General features: G+C 43.5%; 1 long non-coding RNA gene across 1 annotated transcript in view; it reads right to left on the bottom strand.

The window, feature by feature from the left end:
* Window positions 1-13,816, bottom strand: part of LOC135092666 (uncharacterized) — a 221,275-nt gene that overhangs the window by 1,226 nt on the left and 206,233 nt on the right. The window lies entirely within an intron of this gene.

The following is a 13,816-nucleotide window of genomic DNA, read 5'->3' as shown; positions in this document are numbered from 1 at the left end:
CCTACTTACATAATATAACAGCACCTCTCTTCCCCACAGCCCCACAGCACATCACCCCTCCCTTTACAGCACCTTCTCCACGGCCAGTTCTTACTCCTCCTCTCAAAATACAACAACATTCTACCGCCTCTCTTTCCACATCACTTCTCGTCCTCTCCCTAACAGCCCCACTGCACATCACACTCCCTTTACAGCCGCTTTAATGCTCCTCCTTTCACTATAACACAACACTTCACCTCACACAGCACCTGCCTTCCTCACAGCCCCACTGCACAACACCTCCCCACACCTAATTCCCTAAGCTCCCTTTCCCCACACTTCACGCCCTCTCTCCTCCTCACTGCACACCATTACCCCTCACTGCCCTTTACAGCACCATCCCCACAACCAATACAACATAGCACTTCAACTTCTCCCCTACGTAAAATCCCTCTCCTCTTTATTCTCTCACCACACCTTCCCTACAGCTAATTCCCTCTGCGTTCCCTTCCACATAAAACACCACCTCACTGCCCGTCACTCACCCGGGTCACCAGAGGCCGTGTTTCCGCCCGCCGCCCTCCAAGCACTCATCTTTTAATTGAGTATCCTGGAAAGGGTACAGACTTTCAGGAATTCTCGCCACTTGGCCTCCCATACAAGTTGACAGAAGAATTGCAATCCGCGTGCAAACATCGCCTGTGTGATTCTGTTTCTTTCTCTTCGCGTGCATGGAAGGGAAGACTTAATGCTTTGCTCACGTGGGAGGGAGGGAGAGAGAGAGAGAGGACGTGGAAGTAAAAGGGAACATGGAGAAAGAAAAGGGAAAAAGAACGCCGAAAGTTAACCCAACAGGAAAGGAATTAAGAGTAAAAGGAATAATTGAAAGGTCTCACTGAAATGTACAGAAAGGGAAATAAAGGGAAAAAATGTCTCAATGGTGTCTAGGTACGAAACTTGAAGAAAATCAAAAGAGGAAAAAGTAATGAATAAGAAAACAGGAAAGCACGAAATAAAAAAAAACATTAAAAGGGAATATAAAAAAACGAAAGATAAACAAAAGCAAGTCAGGAAGAAAGAAATTAAGTGTTGGAAAATAACTAAATAAAAGCGAAAAGAAAAGAAAGTATGTGAATCCAAACTACGAAAAACAGAAAAAAATAAGAGGAAAGAAGTCAAAAGTATAGGAAAAAATAGGGAAACTTTCACTAGTCAAAACACGAAATGTAGACAGGAAAGTGAAAGGAAAAAGGGAAAATATAGACTGTGAAATCGAGCCACAATAGATCAACAAAAATAAAAGAGGAAAATAACAGAAGGTAGGGAAAACTCCTGTGAAATCGAGCCACAATAGATCAACAAAGCCAAAAGAGGAAAATAACAGGAAATAGGAAAATTAACACTGGTCAGAGCAAGAAATGCAGACACGAGAAAAATAAATAAAGGGAAAAAAGTTTATGTGAAAGGAAACCAAGAGACGTGAAGGAAAACATGGCGAGAGGAAAATGATAAAAAAATAAAAAAAACTCTGGTAAAAGCAAGAAATATAAAGGAAAACACAGGGAAAAATTTAAAAAGGTTCAATAAAGTCAAGCCACGAAAGGAAAAAAAAAATGAAACAAATAAAAGTGTAAGGAAAAAAATGACAGGAAAACTCTCAATGGTCAAAGCACGACATGGAAAAAGGAAAATAATCAAAAGGAAAAGGGAAAAAAGAAATCCCTTAAGCTTAGCGCCCGCACAAAAAAAAAAAAACAAGAAAATAACAAGAAAAAGAGGGAAAATTTAGTCAAACCAAGAAAATTAGACAAAGCAACACTGAGAGGGAAAGAATGAATAAAAAAAAAGGGACAAAAATTAAATTCTTTGAAGTAAAACCATAAAAGGTAGAACAAAGAACAAACATGAAAGCGAGAGCGAGAGCGAGAGAGAGAGAGAGAGAGAGAGAGAGAGAGAGAGAGAGAGAGAGAGAGAGAGGAAACAGGGAAACACCACAACTTTAGTATGCACAATTATACACGTGCTGGTGAAGAAGGAAACATCACAACTCATCAATTTTTTATGAGACAGAGGGAATAAAACTGCCAACAAACCTCACGTGTATGGATGAACGGGGAGAGAATCATCATATGTGGTACTTATGCTCGAGAAAATAGTGGGAATAGATGACATTACAAAGACGAGGAGAGATAAGGTGTAAGAGAAAGAAGTAGAGGAGGAGAAGAAAGAGGAGGAGAAGGAGGAGGATCAAGAACTCGTAAAAGGAAAAGGAAGACGGATATAGAGATGGAGAGAAAGAGGAGGAGGGCAAGGGGAAGAAGTGGAGGAGGAAAAGGAGAAGGGAATCAGGAGAGGAGGAAAAAGAGGAGGATGGAAATAAAGGAAGAGGGAGAGATGGAAGAAGAAGGTAGATGAGGAACTGAAGAAAGGAGGAAGGAGAGGAAGAGGGAAAGAAGGAAGGGGAGAGAGTGCAATAATAATAATAATAATAATAATAATAATAATAATAATAATAATAATAATAATAATAATAATAATAATAATAATAATAATACAGTTAAAGAAGGAAAGATTTATTACATATGAATAAGACAAATTACTTTCAAACCACTCACCATTGTTCTGTCCACCTCACTGATGCAAGAGTTACCAGCACCTCCACTCTTTCATCCCCTTTCACTGACAAACTCTGGATTTCTTCGCTCATTCTTGTTTTTTTCCTCCTTCCTATGACTTAAACAATTTCAGAAGAGGACACAAGATACCTCAAACAAACTAGACTCGCTAAACATTTAAAATATTAACACTCAGCCTTACAGAAACTATAAAACAAACACATCCTTATATACAACCAACTATAGAACACAACAACGTCAAACCTTCAAGTGAACGGACAGGAAAACATCATGGTACATTCCTACACTTCAACACATCAGCACTCCAGTCCCGTGCAACACAAGCCGCTATGCAAACAGACCGGTGCCGCGGAGACGAGAGGGAAAAGAAGGAAGGGCGGACAAAAGGAGAGGACCACACGAAGGAAGCAGATGAAAGAAGATGAAAGGAGAGCAGAGGAAGCCACTCGAAGGAGGATGAGAGAGAGAGAGAGAGAGAGAGAGAGAGAGAGAGAGAGAGAGAGAGAGAGAGAGAGAGAGAGAGAGAGAGAGAGAGAGAGAGAGAGAGAGAGAGAGAGAGAGAGAGAGAGAGAGAGAGAGAGAGAGAGAGAGAGAGAGAGAAACGAACAAAAACACACACACACACACACAGAAGACAAACATAGGCGAACAGAAACACAGAAACACGAACACAGAAACAAACAGACAAACACAAAATCAAAGAAGACACCAAGGCAAGGCAAGGCAAGGCAAGGCAAGGCAAGGCAAGGCAAGGCAAGGAACAGCAAAGGAACAGCCAAGCAAAACGGGAGGAAGTCTGACAAACATTACTTCCAAGGAGACAAGTAGGCGACACCAGCACAGAGGCAAGGACACTTACAGAGAGGCACAGTAGGGGCGGAAAGTGAAGACCAGGCAGAGGCGCAGAGAGGAGAGGCCAGGAGCAGAGGCGAAGGGAACAAGAGAGCAGAGTGAAGAGAGAAGAGATAGAAGGAGAAATTGAGAAAAACAGACTAAGAGACTAGAGGAAAGGACAAGACGAGGGGAAAGGAGAGAGAAACAGAGAAGAGATAGAAAGAGGGCACGGACGAGGCAGAGGAAGAGAGGAGAGAGAAAAAGAGAACTGAGAAAGAGGAAAAAGACGAAAAGAACAGAGTAAAGGATAAAAATGAGAGGAAATGAGGAGACAAGAGATAGAAACACGAAATTAAGAAAATAGACGAAAAAGGCAAAACGAAAGGACAGCGACGAGGAGAAAGGAAGAGAAAGATAGAGAAAACGTAGGAACAGGAAACTAAGGCTAGGACTAAATATGAAATGGATTGGGATGGAAGATACGAGAGAGAGAAAAGGAGTAAAAAAGAAGTAGGGGAAATGAAAGAGGAGATGAAAGCAAAACGAGGGATTGAGACGGAAACACAGACACAGATATAAGAAAAGGACAGACGAAGATAGACAAACGGTGAAATAGGAACAAAGGAAGAGAGAGAGAAAGAGAAAAACACACACACACACACACACACACACACACACACACACACACACACACACACACACACACACACACACACACACACAGGCAGAGACAGAGAGATAAGTGAGAACAAAGAAAATTAGCAATAGATATTAAAGAAGAAAGGACAAGAGAGAGAAGGACGGGGGAATAATGGAAGGAGAAAGTCAAAAAAGATAAAAAGGAGAACAAAGAAAATTAGAGATAGAAATTAAAGAAGAAATGACGACAGAATGAGAGAGAGAGAGAGAGAGAGAGAGAGAGAGAGAGAGAGAGAGAGAGAGAGAGAGAGAGAGAGAGAGAGAGAGAGAGAGAGAGAGAGAGAGAGAGAGAGAGAGAGAGAGAAGGGGGAGGGGGACAAGGACAGACAAAAAATAGGAAAATAAGAACAAAGAAAAAATAATTAGAGATTAAAGAAGAAATGATGAACAGCAGAACAGAAGAGAACACACACACACACACACACACACACACACACACACACACACACACACACACACACACACACACACACACACACACACACACCCACCAGAGTAAAGGAAGTCATACAGAAATTAACAGAAACACGAGCTTGACTAAAAAATAAAGAGTTGAATGGAGAAGTGAAGTAGCAATATAAATTAAAGCAACATTAAGTAAAAAAGAGTAGAAATTGAAACACGAATGAAGTGAATAGATACAAAGGGGAAGTAAGAGATGGCATTAAAGGAGGAGGAGGAGGAGGAAGGTCAAATAATTAGTAAAGGAAAAAGAGGAAAAGAAGAAAGACTGGGAGATGATGATGATGATGATGATGATGATGATGATGATGATGATGATGAAAAAAAGGAAGCAGAAAATCAGGAAAGGAAAAAGACCAATAGAAGGAAGACAGAAAAAGGAGGACGAGGAAAAGATGAGAAAGAGAATATCAGGAGATAAAGGTAACAACAACAACAACAACAACAACAACAACAACAACAACAACAACAACAACAACAAAGAAATAGAGAATAAAATAAGATAAAAAGAAGAAAACAAAGAATAAAAGGAAAAGGATCAGGGAATCAGAGAGGAGGAGGAGGGGGAAGGAGACAAGAGGGAGAGAGGGAGGGAAAAGAAAGGACTGAGGGGAAGGACTGCTGGCCTCAGCGAAGCAACAATAGAATATAAAGAGGGTGAAGACTCCAAGATCTGAACAAACTCTTTCCTCAGTCCGTTGACGAGATGACATGGGTGGGGTGAGGCAGGAGTGAGGCAGAGGTGAGGCAGGAGTGAGGCAGGCGTGAGGCAGGAGTGAGGCAGAGGTGACGCAGGAGTGAGGCAAGGGTGAGGAACATAAGATAGGGATGGGGAACAATACAGGGGTGAAGGTGGGGTAAGAAAGTGTACAGACGTGAAAACAGGGGTGAAGTAGGGGAAGAAGCATAAGGACGGCTTGAATCACAGGTGAGACAGGCATGAGGGGATGAAAGGGTAAAGAAGCGGTTAGACAGGGATGAAACAAATGAGACAGGGGTGAGACTCAATTGACAGGGGTTGGACGGAAGTGAGACAGGTTAGACAGCAATGAGACTGAAAAGGGAACGAGACAAGAGTGAAACGGAGATAAGGAAGAGTAAGGTGAGAGACAGGGAGGGGTGAGAGAGACAGGGGTGACCCAACAACACTGACAGTAACAACACTCCCCTCTCAACTCCCTATAATTCTTCCATTAAGACATCCATTGAATAATAATAACTCTCCTCCTTCCTCTTCCTCCTCCTCCTCCTCTTCCTCCTCCCTCAACTTTATTCTCTCACGTTAATTAGAAATAGCTTCTTAACAGCCAAATTTTATGCTGTTGTTTGTTCTTCCTTTGTATTTGTTAGTGTTTCCGCTGCTCCTCCTCCTCCTCCTCCTCCTCCTCCTCCTCCTCCTCCTCCTCCTCCTCCTCCTCCTCCTCCTCCTCCTCCTCCTCCACCTCCTTCTTCATCTCGTCCTCCCTCCTCTCTCTTCCTTTCTTCCTCTTTGGTTTCCTCTTCAAAGTTTATCCATTCATTCCTCCTTCCTCTCTTTGAAGTTGTTCTTTTTTTCTTTAATCTTTGCAATCATCGACACTCCTCCTCCTCCTCCTCCTCCTCCTCCTCCTCCTCCTCCTCCTCCTTTTGTTACTCATCCTCTTCGACGTTCTCTTCCTCCTCCTCCTCCCCCTCCTCCTCTCATTGCCTCTCCTTATTATTTTACCTTCTTCCTACTCCTCCTCCTCTTCAGCTTCCTCTTTCTTCTCCTCCTCCTTGATTTCGTCTTCCTACTCCTCTTCCTCCTTTTCGTTCTCTATCTCTCACTTATCTTTTTACTTTCCTCCTCCTCCTTCTCCTCCTATTCTTCTTCTTCCTCTTCTTCATGCTCATTCTCCTCCTACTCGTCCTACATCTTTTCTAATCCCTCTCCTCCTCTTCTTCTTCTTCTTCTTCTTCTTCTTCTTCTTCTTCTTCTTCTTCTTCTTCTTCTTCTTCTTCTTCTTCTTCTTCTTCTTCTTCTCCTCCTCCTCCTCCTCTCATAATTATGTTTGACCAATGTATGTATTCCTGGTCCTTTTTTCACTTCCTTTCCTTTATTCTCCTTTCTTTTTACCTTCATCCCATTCTTTTCCTCCTCCTCCTCCTCCTCCTCCTCCTCCTCCTCCTCCTCCTCCTCCTCCTCCTCCTCCTCCTCCTCCTCCTTCCCCTTTCTGCTATTAATTCCACGCTCTCTTTTTCCCCACCTCTCTCTCTCTCTCTCTCTCTCTCTCTCTCTCTCTCTCTCTCTCTCTCTCTCTCTCTCTCTCTCTCTCTCTCTCTCTCTCTCTCCTTCACCTCCGCCTTTCCCTTTAATCATGCTATTCGCCTAATCCTCCTCCTCCTCCTCCTCCTCCTCCTCCTCCTCCTCCTCCTCCTCCTCCTCCTCCTCCTCCTCCTCCTCCGCCTCTTCAACCTCGTCCTACTATTAATTTTTTACTCATGCTGCTCCTCCTCCTCCTCCTCCTCCTTCTCCTTCGCATTTGTCTCCCATTTTAAGCTTCGAGTCTTCCTCCTCCTCCTCCCCCTCCTCTTTTCTTCTCCTATTCTTCTTCTTCTTCGTCTTCTCTTTTTGTTCTTTTTTATACCCATTTTGTATTTTCCTTTTTTTCCGTTTCGTCTTCACTATTTCTTTTGTTCGTTTTCCTCCTCCTTCTTCTTTGTGTCACCTCTTCGTCCTCCTCCTCTTCTTCCCCTTCCATCGCCTCTTTCTCCTTCTCCTCCTTCATTTCTTATATTTATTTTCTGCCAGATTTCCTTTTATCTTGCAATTTCCTCCTCCTCCTCCTCCTCCTCCATCATTTCTTCCCTCCCAATCTTCCTTCTTCTCCAATTTCCTCTTTCAAACTTCCTTTTCCGATTGTCTTTCACTTCCAATATTCTCTGTATTTTTATTTTTTCCTCTTCCTTATTTTTTCCTCCTCTAATCTTCCATTTATTTTTTCTTTCATTCATTGTTTTTTTTTTCTCTCTCTCTTCTATACGTTTCTATCTCTGACTTTCGTCCTTCTCCTCCTCTTCTTATTTTTATCCGTTCTTCCTTCTGTTTTCTTAGTGTTTCTTCTTTTTCTTCTATTCCTCCTTCTTCCTTTCTTCCTCCTCCTATTTTTATAATCGTCTTCTCCCTCTTTTCCTTTTCTTTATCGTATTGATCCTCCAGTTCCTCTTTTTTTCTTTTTATTATCTTCTTTTCCTCTCTTCTTCTTTACTGACTTTCCTTGTCTTATTCCTCCTCCTCCTCCTCCTCCTCCTCCTCCTCCTCCTCCTCCTCCTCCTCCTCCTCCTCCTCCTCCTTTATTCTTCATATCTTCTTTGTATACTACTTATTCTCGACTTTTCCTTTATTCCTTCTGATCTCCTTTCTTCTCCTCCTCTTCCTCCTCTTTCTTTCATCTTTCTCTATTCTTCCCCTCTTCTCTGTTATTTTTCATATTTTCCTTGTGATTTTTCTTTATTCTGTCCTCTCCCTCTCTTTCTTTTCCTCCTCCTCTTCTTCCTCTTTCCATAATCCTCTTCTATTTTACACTTTTTTTTTCCATTTTTTCCTCTCCTCTTTACAAGTTATTTCAAATTTTTAAGTATTTTTTTTTCTTAATCTTCTTTCTCCTCCTCTTTCTCGATTCTCCTCCTCCTCCTCTTCTTCCTCCTCTTCCTCATCATCATCTCTTTCCTTCTCTTTCCGTGCTATTTCCCCTCCAATTTTTCCCACTGAGTATTCTTTCCTCTTCTGGCTTTCCTCCTCCTCCTCCTCCTCCTCCTCCTTCTAATGTCTATCTCCTCTCTTCCTCCTCCTCTCATTGTATTTCTTTTCCAATTTTCCTCTTCAGTTTCCTCCACCTCCTTTGCTTTTTTCTCTCCACTCTCATTATCAAGCTTTCTCCAGTCTCTCCTCTTCCTCTTCCTCTTTTTTTCTCTTTTCTCTTCATTTTATTTCTTCTAAAATTTTCCTCCTTACATTCTCTCCATCTCCTTTGATTTTCCCTTCATTGCAAGATAAATTTTTCTTCTTTTTTCTTTTCTTTTTTTCTCCTCTTCCTCTTTTTTCTGTTTCGTCTTCCAGCTTTTTTTTTCTTTTAATTTTCCTCCTGAGTTTCCTTCCATTCATCCCAATCTTTTTTTCTTTCAATCCTCCTCCTCCTCCTCCTCCTCCTCTTTCTCTTCCTCGTCTTACAATATCAATTTTCACATAATTTTCTTTTTTTATTTTCTTCCTCCTCTTCCTCCTCCTCCTCCTCCTCATCTGGTTTCCTCCTAATATCCACCTCTTGTTTTCCCCCACAACAAGTTTTAATTTTCCTTCTCCTCCTCCTCCTCCTCCTCCTCCTACTCCTCTTTGTTTATCTTCTTACGCTATCAATTTCCTCCGCCTCCTTTCTATTCCTTTCTTTTGTCTCCTATTCCTCTTCCTTTTCTAATTTTCCTCCTCCTGGTACTTTAAATTTTCCTCCTTCTACTCGTTTCCAGTGCCTTTTTTGTTTCCCTTTATCTTTTTCCTCTCATATTTTCATCATCATATTCTTCATCATCACACTTCTACACCTCTTTCTTTTCCTGTGTTTCCTTTCTTATTCCTCCATTTTTAATTATCTCATTTTTTTTCCTTCTCTGATTTTCCTACTCCACTTTTTTTTATTTTCCTTCATCTGGTTCTTTCTCTTGTTGTTTCTGCTGCTTCTCTTACTCCTCCTCTTCTTCTTCTCTCTCTCTCTCTCTCTCTCTCTCTCTCTCTCTCTCTCTCTCTCTCTCTCTCTCTCTCTCTCTCTCTCTCTCTCTCTCTCTCTCTCTCTCTCTTCCTACAGCTGCTTTTCCTTTCCACTAATCTGCTTATTTTCCTTTCTTTCCTCCTTCACCTCATCCTCCTCGTCATGTGTTTTCAATTTCCCCCTCGTCTCTCCCTTTTTGGCTTTCCTTCACTGCTCTTCAATTTTCCTCCTGCTCCTCCTCTTTTCCCTCCCACCATCTGCTTTTGCTTCCTTTCCTCCTCCTCGTCTTACACTTCCAATTTCCTGCACCTCCCCACCCCTCCTCTACAACCACCACCACCACCACCACCTCTCTACCTCCCTCTTCTTCTCTTGCCAATACTAAAATATCGCTGATAATTTCGGTGCGCCCTCCAACACAAGAGGTGAGTCAATACTTCCCTCAACATCATTCAGGGTTCCCACCAAAGCACGGGACACGAGCTGCTTCTGACAACTCTCTTTCCTGCCTGCCTGCCTCCTATCCTTCTCTCGCTCTCTTGTCTCTCTGCTTGACTTCTATCTTTCTCTCGCTCTCTGCCTGGCTTCCATCCTTCTCTCCCTCTCTCTCTGCCTTCCATCCCTCTCTTCCTTATTCTATATGACCCGTATTCTGAAATGCTTTGCTCTCTCACCATGACTGTCTTCAAAGGCCACAGAGATGATTAGTCGGTTCCTAAAGAGTGTTTCTCCTGTTAATAACGTTAATCTGTCACTGGAACCGTGAAAACTGTAAAATTCGTGTCACTTCAACGACAGCTTTTGAAAGTAGAGGTGTGTTTCAGAATATGGTTCTCTGACTCTTGCCTCGCTTCGCCCATCTCGTCTCGTCCGTCTCGTCCGTCTCGCCTCGCCTCGCCTCGCCAAACCTTCGTCTTCATTGGAAGGGTTTAAAAAAATATTTGCCCTGTCATATAACATTCGTCCATTTGAATTCGTATCTCTTTCATTTATTGTTTTGACCTCTTTCTGTGCCGCGTTCTGTGTGTGTGTGTGTGTGTGTGTGTGTGTGTGTGTGTGTGTGTGTGTGTGTGTGTGTGTGTGTGTGTGTGTGTGTGTGTGTGTGTGTGTGTGTGTGTGTGTGTGTGTGTGTGTGTGTTTTTCCATATATTTTCTCGCTCTCTTAATGTTTGTTTGTCTGTGTTTGTCTCTGTCATTCTTTCTCCGCCATCCTGCCTGTGTTCGTCTGACGGTATATTTCTCCGTGTCTGTTTATCTGTATGTATGTATATATGTGTGTGTGTGTGTGTGTGTGTGTGTGTGTGTGTGTGTGTGTGTGTGTGTGTGTGTGTGTGTGTGTGTGTGTGTGTGTGTGTGTGTGTGTGTGTGTGTGTGTGTGTGTGACTAGATTTTTCTCTGTCTGTCAGTCTATCTGTGCTTCTGTCTCTCTCTGAGTAGATTTCTCTCTCTCTCTCTCTCTCTCTCTCTCTCTCTCTCTCTCTCTCTCTCTCTCTCTCTCTCTCTCTCTCTCTCTCTCTCTCTTTGTATATTTAACCTCTGTACATTTAAACTTTCACAATGTTTTTAGAGAAATACTGTCCTTCTGTACATTTCTGTCAGTCTGCCTGTGTGTGTGTGTGTGTGTGTGTGTGTGTGTGTGTGTGTGTGTGTGTGTGTGTGTGTGTGTGTGTGTGTGTGTGTGTGTGTGTGTGTGTGTGTGTGTGTGTGTGTGTGTGTGTGTGTGTGTGTGTGTATTGTTTGTTTTGCACACCATTCATATTTATATTTCTGGTGTGATACTATCTTATTTGTCTGAAACTCTCTCTCTCTCTCTCTCTCTCTCTCTCTCTCTCTCTCTCTCTCTCTCTCTCTCTCTCTCTCTCTGCAAATACTTCACACAGGAGACGTAATAAAGTGGAGTGGTGCACAGGACGCCTCCGCATAAACAAACTCCTTTCATTAATTACAAGAAAAAAAAAACTATCCCGATGGAGTTTCTTCACTAAAAATGTGGTGCAAAGTCGAGCCGTCATGAAGGGACGCCTGGATTTCATTCTGCCGCCCTTTGTCCTCCCATCAGCATTAATTTCAAAGGTAAACAGCGTGATTAGGCAGGACTTCACGGATGTTTTGCTGTTAAACTGTTACTAAAACCATGATGCGACTTAAAAACCAATTTAATCAAGTTCACTATAAATATGAATCTCTCACGGGTATCATAGAACTTTCTGAGATAAAGGATGTGATTTGTCAGGACTTCACGGGTGTTTTCCCTATTAACCATGTTGAATTCCTGTCAAACTACCACAAGAATTATGACGTTTCCCACCACCACGAAAAAATCAACGCCAGCTACTCACGGCTCACCCACCGCGCACCCTCGCCCACTACCACCCAACGAACAGAAGCTCCCCGGGACAAGACAAGTTTGGCCACCTTTAGTTCTCACCGCTGGCCGTGACAACAACGCTCAAACTACACCCAGCATATCCGCCACTGCCGCAGACATGTGTACCCGCTTACCACGCCAAAATACTTCACCCCAGCGGCCCCTCGTTTCCGTCTATTAATTTAAGTCAACACAGGCCCGTCCCCCGCCAAAAGGTCCTTTATGCAAGTTTATTAGCGGGCCACTCGAGTCTCCCCGCCTGCAAGTGCTGTCAGAAAAAGCACGAGCCACCGCCGCGCGACCTCCAAAATTTGATGTGGGAGAGCGGCGGAGGGGGGGGGGGGGGGGGGTGAAACTGAAAGGAACACAAAGGAAGAGCGAATACTGGGCGACCCGGGGACAGTAAGGAACACAAAGGAAAAGCGAATATTTGACAAGCCGGGGACAGTAAGGCACACAAAGGAGGAGTGAATGCTAAGCGAGTCGGGGGCAGTAAGGAACACAAAGGAGAGGTGAATATTGATTATTATTATTATTATTATTATTATTATTATTATTATCATTATTATTATTATTATTATTATTATCACTGGCATCATCATCATTACTGCTGTCACGAACATAATTGTACGAGGTGTGTCATTAAAGTTCCAGGACTGGTGCCACACAAGTTTTATTTCACATCCAGGCTACAAACTATAGGTTATCTCCTTCGAAGTAATCCCCCTGGCACCGCATGCACTTGTCCATCCTTCTCTGCCAGGCTTGCATGCACTGCTGGAAGGATTCTTGCGGGATGCTCCTCAGCTCCGTCGTCACGGCCTTTTTGATGTCGTCCGCATCATCAAAACGGGTCCCCTTCATGACCTCCTTGAGCTTGGGGAAGAGGAAGAAGTCGCACGGAGCGAGGTCAGGTGAGTAGGGCGGTTGCTCCAGCACGGCGATGTTCTTCTTGGCCAAGAACTCTCTGATGCTCAGGGCATTGTGAGCAGGCGCATTGTCGTGGTGAAGCAGCCACGAGTTGCCCTGCCACAACTCCCGCCTCTTCTCGCGCACTGCACGAAGCAGACGCCGCAGTACTTCTTTGTACACATGTTGGTTGACTGTCTGGCCCTGTGGCAAGAACTCGCAGTGGACGATGCCCCTCACATCGAAGAAAGCGATCAACATGACCTTGAAGCTGGACCTGGACTGCCTTGCTTTCTTCGGCCGTGGCGACGCCGGACTCTTCCATTGAAGGCTCTGGCGTTTGGTCTCCGGGTCGTACTCAAATACCCAGGACTCATCGCCGGTGATGACTCTCCTGAGCAAGTCTGGTTTCAGTTTCCAGACGCTCGAGGATGTCCTGACACACCTGCATGCGTCGTCCCTTCTGGTCATCGTTCAGGAGTCTCGGCACCATCTTCGCACAGACTTTCCGCATGCCCAGATCTTCAGTGATAATCTTCCACACGCTGTTGTGGTTCATGCCAAGCTCATCTGCGATCTTTCGAACAGTCAACCGACGATCGTCACGCACCATCTGCTTGACACGCTCAACATTGGCCTCATTCCTGCTCGTTGAGGGTCTTCCACTCCTGGGGTCATCTTCCACGTCCTCCCGGCCCTCTTTGAACCTCTTGCACCACTCAAAAAACACGTGAGCGTGACATTGTCTCATCCCCGTACACTTTTTGCAGCATACCCAGTGCTTCTGACGGCGTTTTCCCCAACTGCACCAAAAACTTCAAGTTTGTTCGCTGTTCAGCGCTCATTGTTAAACGACCTGCAACAGAGGACATGATTTTAAAAGCACGTAAGAAAAAGATTAGTGACTGTAGAGGGTTGAGGAGCGCAGTTGTATACTCCAGAAGGATTACTTTGAAGGGGAAATATGGTGGTTTGTGGCTTGGGTTTGAAATTCATCTTTTAGGACACCAGTCCTGGAACTTTAATGACACACCTCGTATCTCTCATCACTGTTATCATCATAGTTGTCCTCGTATAATTATTACATTTATCATTATTATTATCATCCCTGCTGTTGTTATCTTTTCTCTGCCTTAATCCCTAGTTGAGTAAATCTCTCTCTCTCTCTCTCTCTCTCTCTCTCTCTCTCTCTCTCTCTCTCTCTCTCT

This window comes from Scylla paramamosain, chromosome 40 (assembly GCF_035594125.1).
Source record: "Scylla paramamosain isolate STU-SP2022 chromosome 40, ASM3559412v1, whole genome shotgun sequence".
NCBI classification, from domain to species: domain Eukaryota; kingdom Metazoa; phylum Arthropoda; class Malacostraca; order Decapoda; family Portunidae; genus Scylla; species Scylla paramamosain.
This window is presented reverse-complemented; position numbering and strand designations above follow the sequence as displayed.